We start from the raw sequence: 13,532 nt of genomic DNA on the forward strand, positions 1-13,532 counted from the left end.
AAAAAAAAAAAAAAGAAGGCCATATTGAACAAGCATAAAGTGGAAAATAGTCCTAAGCTAGGACTGTCTTTTTGTAGCTTAAGTCCTAAGCTATAAAAGCTATGCCACATTGAACAGCTATATGCCAACAAACTGGACAACCTAGAAGAAATGAATAATTATTAGAAACATACAGCTTACCATGACTGAATCAAGGAAAAAATAGAAAATCTGAATAGTCCAAGGAGATTGAATCAGCAATCAAAAAATCTCCCAATGAAGAAAAGTCCAGGACCAGATGGCTTCACTGGTGACTTTTACCAAATACTTAAAGAAGAATGAACAACAGTCCTTCTCAAACTCTTCCAAAAAACTGAAGAGGAGAGAACACTCTCAAACTCCTTTTATGAGGCCAGCATTATCCCAATACTAAAACAAGAAAAGGATGCTACTAGGAAATAAAACTATAGGCCAATATCCCTGATGAATATAGATGCAAAAATTCTAAATAAACTAGCAAACCAAATTCAGCAGCATATTAAAAGCATCAGTCACCATGTTCAAGTAAGATTTATCCTTGAGATGAAAGGATGGTTCAACATATGTAAATAAATCAATATGATGCATCAAATTAATACAATGAAAGAATTATATGCTCATCTCAATAAATGCAGAAAAAGTATTTGACAAAATTCAGCATCCATTTATGATAAAAGTTCTGAACAAATCAGGCATAGCAGGAACATATCTCAACAAAATAAAGGCCATATATGACAAGCCCACAGCTAATATCATACTCATTGGTGAAAGGTTAAAGTTTTTCCTCCAAGATCTGGAACAAGACAAGGATGCCCACTCTCACCACACCTATTAAACATAGTACTAGAAGTCCTAGCTAGAGTAATCAGGCAAGAAAAAACAAGGTATCAAAACTGGAAAGAAAGAGGTAAAATTGTCTCTATTTGCAGATGACATGATTTTATATATAAAAAACCCTAAAAAGTCAACAATAACAACAACAACAAAAAAAACCTTAGATCCAACCAATGAATTCAGTAAAGTTGCAGGATACAAAATCAACACGCAAAATCAGTAGCATTTCTATACACTAATAATGAATTTTCTGAAAAAGAACTAAAGAAATCAATCCCATTTACAATGGCATCAAAAACAATAAAATACTTAGGAATAAATTTAACTAAGGAGTTGAAAGATCTCTACTCTGAAATCTATAAGACATTGATGAAAGGAATCAAAAGAGATACAAATAAATGGAAAGGTATCTTGTGTTCATGGACAGGAGGAACTAATATGGTTAAAATGTCAATACTACCAAAATCATCTAGAGCGGGATCCCCAACCCCCGGGCCATGGACCGGTACCAGTCTGCGGCCTGTTAAGAACCAGGCCGCACAGCAGGAGGTGAGTAGCAGGTGAATGAGCGACGCTTCATCTGCCGCTCCCCATCACTCGCATTACCTCCTGAACCATCCCCTCCCCGCTCCCATGGAAAAATTGTCTTCCACAAAACCAGTCCCTGATGCCAGAAAGGTTGGGGACTGCTGATCTAGAGGATTAATGCAATCCCTATCAAGCTTCCAAATGCATTTTTTACAGAAGTAGCAGAAACACTTCTAAAATTTATAAGGAACCACAAAAGACCCTAAATAGCAAAAGAATCCTGAGAAAGAAGAACAAAGCAGGAAGCATCACATTTCTTGATTTCAAGCTATACTGTACCACTGTAGTCATCAAAACAGGAAGGTACTGGTGTAAAAAGAGACAAACAGACCAAAGGAACAGAATCGAGAACCTAGAAATAACCCCAAGCATATATGGTTAACTAATATTTGACAAGAAAGCCAAGCATATGCAATAGAAAAAAGACAGTCCCTTCAATAAGTGGTACTGAGGGGTGGTGGGGGAGGGATTGATTGGGAGATTGGGACTAGCAGAGGCAAACGATTATACATAGAATGAATAAACAACAAGGTCCTACTGTATAGCACAGGGAACTATTGGGTTGGCCAAAAAGTTTGTAAAACCCAAACAAATTTTTTGGTAAACCCAATATATTCAATATCCTGTGATAAACTATAATGGAAAAGGATGTACACATATGTATAACTGAATCACTTCTCTGTACAGCAGAAACTAACACAACATTGTAAATCAATTATACATCAACAAAATATTTTTTAAAATATAAGTAGTGCTGAGATAATTAGCTCTTAACATGCAAAAAAATGAAACTGGTCCCATATTTTATACTACTCTCCAAAATTAACTCAAATTGAATTAAAGACTTAAATGTAAGGCCTGAAACCATGAAACTCCTAGAAGAAAATACAGAAAAAAAGCTCCTTGATACGGGCCTTGATAATGATTTTTTGGATATGACATCTAAAGCACAAGCAACAAAATCAAAAATAAATAAGTGGGACTACATCAAACTAAAAAGCTGTACAGCAAAAGAAACCATCAACAAAGTGAAAACCATATATTTGATAAGGGGTTAATATCCAAAACATATAAAGATCTCATACAATTCAGTAGCAAAAAATATATATAATTAAAAATGGGCAAAGAAACTGAATAGACATTTCTTCAAAGAAGATGTATGAAAGGCCAACAGGTACATATAAAGATACTCAACATCACTAGTCATTAGGAAAATGCAAATTAAAACCACAATGAGATATCACCTCCTGCCTGTTAGAATGGCCATCATCAAAAAGACAAGAGATAACAAATGCTGGCATGGATGTGGAGAAAAGGGAATATATCCAAAGATAACAAAAACACTAACTCTGAAGATACCTGCACTCACATTCATAGCAACATTAATTACAATAGCCAAGACATAGAAACAATCTAAGTGTTCATCAACAGGTGAATGGATTAAAAAGTTGTGAGATCCATCTATCTATCTATCTATCTATCTATCTATCTATCTATCTATCTATCTATAATTCAGTCATAAAAAAGAAGAAATCCTACCATTTGTGACAGCATGGATAGACCTTGAAGGGATTATGCTAAGTGAAATATGTCAGAGAAGGACAAATGTTGTATGATCTCACTTACATGTAGGATCTAAACAAACAAACAAACTCACAGAAAAAGAAATCAAACTTGTGATTACCAGAGGCAGAAGGTGGGCGGAGAGGGAACTGGAGGCTGGTGGTCAAAAGGTACAAACTTCCAGTTAAAACGATAGGTAAGTACTAGTGATGTAATGTACAACATGATAACTATAGCTAACACAGCTGTATGATATATAGGGAAGTCGTTGAGAGTAAATCCTAGGAGTTCTTAACACAAGGAAAAATTTTTTTCCTTATATGAGAAAATAGATGTTAGCTAAAGCTGTTGTGGTAATCATTTCACAATATACATCAAACCATCATGCTGTACGCCTTAAACTTATACAGTGATGTATGTCAATTATTTCTCAATACTGGGGCTGGGGGTGAAACTACACCAGCATTTGCTGAGACCTCTGTTCCACTGATACCACAGTTATTTTCTGGACTCCACATCATAGTTCCGTATGGAGACCCTATTTCCCTAATCATGGAAAACTATGATCTCACCACTAAAAATAAACAGCTAAGAACCAAAGAGAATAATTGAAATTAAAAGTGTCCTGAACAAAAATCAAGCTTTATATGATCTCAGTTTAATCTTTGCCCTGTCTTGTTCTTTTCCAGTATTATATATTTTCCAGTTTCATATTTTCTTTACCACTAATGTAGGTATATAGTTTCTTCCCTTCAAGGACATTAAGTAGTTTTTGAATTGTATAAATTTTCCTCTGAAAGCATTTTTAAAATATGACCTATAGCTTTGTTTACTTGAATGCATTTGATTTGGATATCCAAGGATTTAAATCCTAAGAAAATAAATAAATATAAATGCTGTCTTTAAGAGGCCAGTGATTATTTGGTACTGGATTCATCCTTACACTATATTCTTCCTCAAGTACAAGGCACTTTATATAATGTACTTGAAAGCAATAAACTGAACTCGGGATGGAACAAAGTGATGGATTGTGTCTGGGGTTTTTGTGGTTTTTTGGCTTTGGGTTTAAAAGCAAATTTTGTTTTATGAATACAACATGAAAAGGCCATCATTGTTTATGATATTAAAGTCTAATATAAAAAAATAATAATGTTTTCCAGCTTAATAAGCAGGCATTAAGCTTAGAAGCAGATCTAGTTCTACCAAACTCTCAGGATTCACTCCGAAAGTTGCTGTCATTCTCTACATGAAGAATCAAAAAGTATTTGGAAACACAGAACAAAATATTTAAAGATCCAGGCCAATGTAATTGTTTCTAATGAATTTTTCTTTTACATTGGTTGTACATAATATTTGGTCATTGTGGTGAAATATGTGTTATTTCCTTTTGAATGGATCTCATTTCAACAAAATTGATTAAAATAACGACTTAGAACATTGATCAGGTAAATTTTTTAACACTAGTTCAGGAGATTCAATTATTGTAATCTTTTTTTTTTTTTTTTTTTTTTTTTTGCGGTATGCGGGCCTTCCTCTGTTGTGGCCTCTCCCGTTGTGGAGCACAGGCTCCGGACGCGCAGGCTCAGCGGCCATGGCTCACGGGCCCCGGTTCCTCTGCATCGGCAGGCGGACGCGCAACCACTGCGCCACCAGGGAAGCCCCAAATATTGTAATCTTAAATTGGCTCTCATTGTTCAATAAACATTGACAAAATAATTAATTGAAAAGATATCTACTCTACATTTTAAAGAACATGTTATTATTTTCTAAAATCATTTAATGATGACAATTTGGCTTTGTAACAAAACTGAAAATATTAATTCATTGAGAGATGAATCATCTCTCATCCAGTAAGCCAATAAGCAATATTTAAAGAATATTTTTCATTAAAATCTATTCAGTGAAAACACCCTCAAGAACAGCAATGAATATATAAGACTATGAGTCTCAAAACAACAAAAACCAAAAACAATTTAACATGACCTTTATTAACTGAAGCATATATTTTTAAAAGTATTCCAGATAATTGCTAATCACATTTTAAAAATAAACATTAGATTAATACAGCCAAGGACACCTTAGAAATGAACAATTAGAGTTATTCAGATAATTCTGTCTTTGCCATGGACTAAAAATTTAAAATGACTTTTTTGTCTACATTTCAAATGGCTTTCTAACTTATAAACTCAAGGTGTGTTTGTGTCTCTGTGTGTGTGTAGAATCCTTCCTAAGGATGCCCCCAAAATACTACAATTTTAAAACCTTATTTATCAGTTCAAAGCTTTCTGCCACTTACCACTGTCTAGTGGATTACCAGTTCCTTGGTAAAACTTTATTCTTAGACTGTGACGTCCCTGTGGATGACTGTGGAAAGAGCCTTTGCTTTTTATTCCTAGAGGTTAATATGAGACATAAAATATTACTAGGTACTCAGAAACTGTTTATTGAATGAACAAAAAATTGATGAATTTTTTTAATCAATGAACATTGTTCTGAAATGTCCCTCTTTAAACTTGAAATGTATTATAACAGGTACTATAGAACAAAAGCAGAGCTGCTTTGGATTTTCATGAATTGGATATTTTCCCGAACCTAAGTAATTGGAATCCTGTCATGAAAACAGGAAGATAATAAACAATACATTGTGACTTACTTGTAATAATTTTTTTTAATATCTATTTCCTCTACTGCTATATAATTGTTGATGAGAAAAGTCACCGTGTGAGATGTCATTGATAAATAGGCATTTATAAGAAGCCTCACAAAAGTTGGCTTTAATTCTCAATACAAACTGTCAAGGTGGATACTATTATTATCAGCCCTATCTTACAGGTGAGGAACAAGAGAGGCCTCAAGAGGTTAAGTAATTTGCTAGAGTTAATGCTGCTGGTGAGACGCAGAGAAGAGCCTCCCAGGTTTCCAGAGCCTGTGCTCCATCCACTGAACTACCGTGTCTCTTGATACTTTGGAAGAATCTATATCTATGAATTTAATTTTACATAATTTCTCTTTCCAAGTGTACTTTAACATAATACCTTTTAAAGACAAAATTTCAAAAAAATAAAAATAAAGACAAAATTTCATTTTTAACTCATTTTGAATCATTCATTTACTCTTCCTTTAATCAGATTTCTCATCCAACTCTGCATTTCTATGTATCTTTTTAAAATTGTTATAGGAACAGTTGAAGTAACTGTAAATATACTGTGTTGAAGCTGACTTTAAAAGTTATTATATAGGAATAGAAACATACACATCAAAGGCACTGGACTCAATATGAACCTTATTTTTCTTACTAGTGCTTCCCACATCTCAACCAAATAATCTTCTACTTGAGCCCATGCACTAAAGCCTACCTACTCCCACTACACACTCAAATTTAGTGGTCAAAATAGCAAACATTTTGCTCTTCACTTAATGTCTTTTTTTTTTCCGAATTTTATTTGATTTATTTTTTTGGATACAGCAGGTTCTTATCAGTTATCTATTTTATACATACTAGTGTATATATGTCAATCCCAACATTTAATGTTTTTGAAATACGTCAATTACATATAAATTCAAACTGCTTGTAAATTGGTGCATGCAGTTTTGCAAATATTCCAGTGAAAAAGCTTCCTTTCTGGCCAGCCTTTACCATTACATAAGAAAGGACCTCATGGTTTGCCTCTCTCAGTTCATCTGGGGTCTCTCTCTGTGACTGTATTTTAATCTTATTAGAGTTCATCACTAACGTGGTTTCTCTCTCACTTGAACCCAAATCAAAATCAGCTTAATGTCATGTTCCTGGTGACTCAGTATGAAACAGGGACATGTCAAAAGATCTTATATTTGGGGGATCTTAGAAATTATTTTTTTCCTTTGACTTCTTTTAAATTTTTTTAGGTGATAACTTTTATTACTAACATTATTAGGTATACAAAGGCTTTGGGGAGATTTATGAAAAAAAAAAGAAAGAGAGAGAACCACTTAAACTCAATTAGAAGTATCCTAAGTATCACAAGAAAACAGAATACGTAAGATTTAATTTCATATCACTTCTGTATTCACATACGGGTAACACCCAACTTACTAAGGAGTAGAGCTCCAAAAGCTCATAGGCGAGTCAGTGGTCTGGACCTCACACTGAAATCTCCTATCAAAACAATATCATACAAGGTGACTAGGTTTTCATACCAGCCCACAAAGCCCAATTCAACCCTGAATGCACTTCAGCTATGATACCAATAGTACCAACATGAAATCTGAGTCTAGGGAAGCTGGCTTGAAGACTCATGCCAAAGTGGAGAACAAATCTTTATACAGTGAATTCATTCATTCAACAGACATTAATTGAGTACCCAGAGGCTACAGAGTGTCAGTTTTACATGTTCTAATTCTGGAATTAAAGAGACCTGATCTTTAAATATTAACTGGAGATAAAATAATGCCTTAAAAGAATTTTTTTTAAAAAAGAAATAAGATAGGTAAAGTCCTTGGCACGTAAAAGATTAACTAATTTTAGTTCCTTTCCTTCTTTCCTAAGGGACAAAAAAGAAAAGGGGGCCGTAGCTTTCTCTATTTAAATTCCTAAAGAAAGCCAACCTTAACTTCCAAACCCTCTTCTCTCCCTGTGGGCACTCCCATCTCCCTGACACCCATCCTCCCAGGTCCTGTGCCCCATGCCAGCCACCTTGGACTTCCCACTGTTCTAGGCCCTAAAAGCATCACCTCTCAACCCAACCTTGTCCTCATTCCTGCAGCCACTAATGTCCACCAGGTGCTAAAAGAAAAGCAGATGATATGAATTTAAAACAATTGCTTTTGATAATTGACATTTATTTTTTAAGAAAAAGTCTGTCAATCTCAATGAATTTCTAATTAGTGTAATGTTTCAAACAGTGTAAGAGTGATGTAAAAGAATTCAGGAAGAGTATAATTGGAAGATGTTTGGGGACAGGGAGACAGCCATTCCTTTATTCCTTCAGAGTGAAGAAAATGCAATGAAGACTCATAGAGTTTTATGGAAACACAACTTCAAGGGGGCCCACATGGATTGGAATGTCCAAGAAGACTTCTATGTTGAAGGCCTTTCCTAGGATATAAGCCCCATGAGAGCAGGGAATGTCATCTGTTCAAAGCAACCCTGAATCTCAAGGACCTAGAATAACTTCTGGTACAGCGTTGGCACTGAATTGAAAAAATGTGGAAAAAAGAAAGGACGTTGGCTTAAATTTAGACCTGACAAATGAGTAAAAATTAACTGGGACACATGGGATTAGTAGAAGTGAAGTCCCTTAGGTAGAAAAGAGTAGGGCTCTTTGGCAAACTTAAAGAAGAAAAAGAAGACTGTCAAGATGATGAGTCAGAAGCGCTAGGGAGAAAAGTAAGAAATGAATTTGGAGATGTGGGCAAAGGCCAGATCTGGCTGGGCCTTTCAGGATGTATAAGAATTTGAGATATTTTTTCAGACACTGCCTAACTCCCTCATCTTGAGGCCCCAACTTGGACTGAATGAACCACAACAGGTCTGATGCACTGGCAGGGAGATTCTGGTGTGGGAGGCATGGAGGAAGAGATGAAGCAGCCTCTGTAGGTTAGGAAGATGAGTAACTCGAGCTATGCCTTTAGAGCTACCATACCTGTCCTAGAACACGTTACTAATGAATAAATAGACCATGGATATTTGAGTCCTTTGCCTAAGGCTCTTCCATGAAGAAAAATCATACTTTGAGGCATTGTTTATACGTTCAGACTGCTTGCTATCTAGCCAAGCATGTTGGGATAGTTCATTGAAAGAAAAACCTGAAAAATGAAAACATTTTACTCCTGAATCTCTGTGTGTGTGTGTGTGTGTGTGTGTGTGTGTGTGTGTGTGTCTGTGAGAGACAGAGAGAGAGAGAGAGAGAGGGAGAAGGAGAGAGGGAGAGGGAGAGAGAGAGAGGGAGGGGGGAGAGAGAGAGAGAAGGGCAGAGAGAGGGACAGAGAGACAGAGAGAGGGAGAGAGAGGAAATTCTGTCAGGGGGCTGACTTTAAAAGAATGGAGGATTACACACTTCACTGTTCAAGGGTGACAGAGAGAAAACGAGGCTGGCACCAAGCAGGAAGCCCAATCCTGCCTGAATAAAACACTGCACATTTATGCAATCCCTGGTACCCGATCTTTTATCACAAACTATTTTGATTGCAAAGAGAGAAAAGCGCTAAGTAAAAATTATTTACTCTGGGTCTATTATGAAAAGAACAGATTAGCTCCCTAACACTTCGTTCTTTTTGAAGGTGTATTTTCTACCTTCCCGGTATGATTTATATTAATGAGAGGTTTAAAACAGGTTTTAACTTAAGAATGATTGCTGATGGTGAAGTGAGTAATTATACACCTTCTGACAGGACACGTGAATGGCTCATACAAGGGAACTGCATAACATGCCAAGCTAATCCTCCCTGCATAAAAAGGGAGAATACTTTGCAAGCTGGCCGATTTTAAGCTCCAGTTAACAAAAACCCTTTTTGTTGGAGCCTAAAACAAGAATGGGTTAACAAAAGCAAGGAGGAAAAAAATCTCATTTTTTTCCCTTCTTCACAAAATATAGTATTACAGGACTTAAAACTTTTGAAAGGCCATGATGCGGCTGAAAGACCTGAGAAAGGGGCAAGGTCTGGGCCAACAACGACAAACTGAAAAGAACGCAAGGAAAACCAGAACCTCTTATCAGTAGGGAACATTACGATGTGATTCTAGTTTATTGTTGTTGTTGTTTAATTTTTTATTTTTAACGAGCTAAAGGTGTAGAGAGAGGGAAGGCGCCAACACTCTCTGGCTAGGTAGAGATGAAATGGGTTCATGGATGTTATAAAGGAAAAACCTTAAGCCATGGTGGGTGAGTCAACAGTGTGTGTGCCATTTCTGCATGGCTGCGTTTTTCTCATACAAGAGCCACTTCTGGACAATAACAAGACCCCTAAAGCATCTGCTTAGGGATTACGACCCGGCTACACTGAGAAATGCTCAGTTAACACAGAGCGGCCGTGGGCTTAACTCTGTGCGTGCCTGGCCTGCCCACCACCAAACACACAAAATGCACAGTGGTCCTAGATGCTCTCTGAAGAAGACACTCAGCTGTTGGCACCACTCACCCACTCAGGGAAAGGCAAGGAAGAAATAAAAGCCACCACATTTACTCCACATAATGGGAATTGAGAAAAGGAAGACTGGAAGACAAAGGTTAGCAGGTGAAAGGAAGGAAGCCTGGAGGCCCGTTTAATGTCTTAAAGGGCTAGGGATCAAGTCTTAGTATTATATTCTTTTCTAAGATGGACATCACCTTAGAAAATTTCAAATTAGAAATTTAAGGAACAGACTACTTATACGCCTATGTCTTGTAAATGATTCACAGAATCCTAAATTTTGACAAGTTCCTAAGATGAGTTGAACTATTCGTCCTACTTTACTTAAATATTTAGTTGGATTCATTGGCCACTGTGGTGTCTTCTGCACCTACAGGGAGCTATGATCACAGAAGTCAGGAATGCCCCCACCTACTTGCAGGGTCCCCGGACACAGAGCCCAGGGCTGCCAGTTCTCATCTAGCAAACTGACACGCCCAGCAGGACAGGTCAAGAGGGCAGGCCTGCCTCTGGTTCCTTCCTTCTGCTAACACATGCTGCATTTGCTCTTGACAGGATAAAGCAGAAAGTCTTCACTTTTTAAGAAAGCCAAGGCAAAGAACAGGAAGCTGAAGTTGTGGCATTTCCTACACTAACTGTATTAATAGTGCTCTTCAAAAGATCCTTTCTGGGCTTCCCTGGTGGCGCAGTGGTTGAGAGTCCGCCTGCCGATGCAGGGGACACGGGTTCGTGCCCCGGTCCGGGAAGATCCCACATGCCGCGGAGCGGCTGGGCCCGTGAGCCATGGCCGCTGAGCCTGCGCGTCCGGAGCCTGTGCTCCGCAACGGGAGAGGCCACAACAGTGAGAGGCCCGCGTAACGCAAAAAAAAAGATCCTTTATACACATGTGGCTTAACCCTAAAGACAGTCAGTTGAAATTGTGATATCCACACAAATATAGCTTTAAAATACTCTTTCCAAACGCAAATAATAAGTAAATCATTTCTATTCCTTCATGGGTAACTGGAAACTGAAATTTCTAGATGTGGAGGAATTTCTCAGAAAGTGACCCCCAAAATTTTCATGAAAAACATTTAACAAGTTACCATAAAGAGGTTTGGTAAAGTCTGAGGTTCAGCATTCAGCTCTTTTGCTGTTATTCTTTAATATCTGTTTGCAAACGACATATATTGCAAAGTGAGCCTACATACAAGGCAGAATTAACTAGTACTGTGAGCTGAAATATTTCAGTTTAATTAGAGTCCATCAATTTTGATCCGAAATAATGAGCAGAGGACACTTTCGTCATCATTGGCACTCATTCCAATACTCCAAAGGAAAACTGTTCTGAAATGTATAGATCTTCTTACATATATAAAGCATCTATTGATTATAATGACCAAAACAAAAGTCAAGGGCAATGCTTTTTTATTATGTTATACGTCAAGGAAAGATGCTTAGAGAACTTCTGTAACCCTTGGAAACACAGCATTGGAGCCTGGAGTCTTTTGACTCACGGACTCACTGTCAAACCTAGCAGAAATTATCCTGCAGTAAAATGTCAGAGGATTACTCTCTAGATTGGAGGGCAGAGAGATTCGAGTTCTCGGCATCAGAAACATTACAAAATGCACGTGCCAGAAAAGTACATGCAATAAAAGTACTGGGAACAAGAACCCATTAACTGCAACATGTAAGAGAGAAGCAACCGCTTGATGTGGCAGGATAAGAAGGAATGAGACCGGGGAGAAGAGGCATGCAGGGATATTATTAATTTATTTTTAAATTTTTGTTTCTTTATTCATACATTCATTTAAATTTTTTATTTAATTATTTTAAATCTTATTCAAACAAATTTAAACAAAATTTTATTTCTTAAACTGGATGATGCATGCATGAGTTTGTTGAAACATTTATATTTTTGTATGTCTTAAATATTTCAAAATACATTTTTAAGAAACTGAACCAAGGGAATTAGAATAGGAATAATGAGGTGAAATCACCGGATCAAAGAACTGTAGGAAAAAAAGTAGCTTCAAGGATGTACACTTGGTCTCTTTGAACAGACCAAGAACAACCTAATATTTTCAACTTTAAATCCTTTACTATAATCGGGGTTCAGATGTGGCAGTCTTAGTATGCAGGCCTTCACAACTGGTAGGAGCTTAAGAAATATATGTCTATAGATGATAATGATAATTTTACTCAAATAGGACATTACAGAGAATGTTAGATGATTGAAAATCAATATAAAGAACAAATACTATGTCAGAAAAAACAACTTCACATATAGTGTAAGAGCCTCCAGTGGAAACTTATAAGGAAGACTGGCAGACTGATTCTTTTGAGGAATTCCTAAAACAAGGTTTTTGCAGATTTGCCTATTGAAGCTTTACCTTTACTGACTTTCTTTCCAATCCTGAGCTCTCTCTGAGTCTTCATACATGCTGTTTCCTCTTCCAGGAATACCACTGCCCTTCCCCTGGTTAACTTTTGGTTTTTTTCTTTTTTTAACATCTTTATTGGAGTATAATTGCTTTTCAATGGTGGGTTAGTTTCTGCTTTATAACAGAATGAATCAGCTATACACGTACATATATCCCCGTATCTCCTCCCTCTCGCGTCGCGTCTCCCTCCCACCCTCCCTATCCCACCCCTCTAGGTGGTCACAAAGCACCAAGCTGATCTCCCTGTGCTATGCAGCTGCTTCCCACTAGCTATCTATTTTACGTTTGGTAGTGTATATATGTCCATGCCACTCTCTCACTTCATCCCAGCTTACCCCTCCCCCTCCCCGTGTCCTCAAGTCCATTCTCTACATCTGCGTCTTTATTCCTGTCCTGCCCCTAGGTTCTTCAGAACCATTATTTTTTATTCCATATATATGTGTTAGCATACAGTATTTGTTTTTCTCTTTCTGACTTACTGCGCTCTGTATGACAGACTCTAGGCCCATCCTCCTCACTACAAATAACTCAATTTCGTTTCTTTTTATGGCTGAGTAATATTCCATTGTATATATGCGCCACATCTTCTTTATCCATTCATCTGTCGATGGACACTCAGGTTGCTTCCATGTCCTGGCTATTGTAAACAGTGCTGCAATGAACATTGTGGTACATGACTCTTTTTGCATTATGGTTTTCTCAGGGTATATGCACAGTAGTGGGATTGCTGGGTCATATAAAAATGTGGAATGCTTTACGAATATGCATGTCATCCTTGCGCAGGGACCATGCTAATCCTCTCTGTATCGTTCCAATTTTTTTATTTTTTATTTTTTTTTCTTTATTTATTATTTCTTTATTTATTATTATTATTATTTTTTGCGGTACGCGGGCCTCTCACTGCTGTGGCCTCTCCCGTTGCGGAGCACAGGCTCCGGACGCACAGGCTCAGCGGCCATGGCTCACGGGCCCAGCCGCTCCGCGGCCTGTGGGATC

The 13,532-nt window shown here is 37.3% G+C and overlaps 1 protein-coding gene and 1 pseudogene across 5 annotated transcripts in view; both read right to left on the minus strand.

The window, feature by feature from the left end:
* NFIB (nuclear factor I B) overlaps window positions 1-13,532 on the minus strand; it is a 236,600-nt gene that overhangs the window by 146,037 nt on the left and 77,031 nt on the right. The window lies entirely within an intron of this gene.
* LOC112065801 (uncharacterized) lies at window positions 13,275-13,366 on the minus strand (annotated as a pseudogene).

The sequence above is a fragment of the Physeter macrocephalus genome, chromosome 9 (genome assembly GCF_002837175.3).
Source record: "Physeter macrocephalus isolate SW-GA chromosome 9, ASM283717v5, whole genome shotgun sequence".
Lineage (NCBI taxonomy): Eukaryota > Metazoa > Chordata > Mammalia > Artiodactyla > Physeteridae > Physeter > Physeter macrocephalus.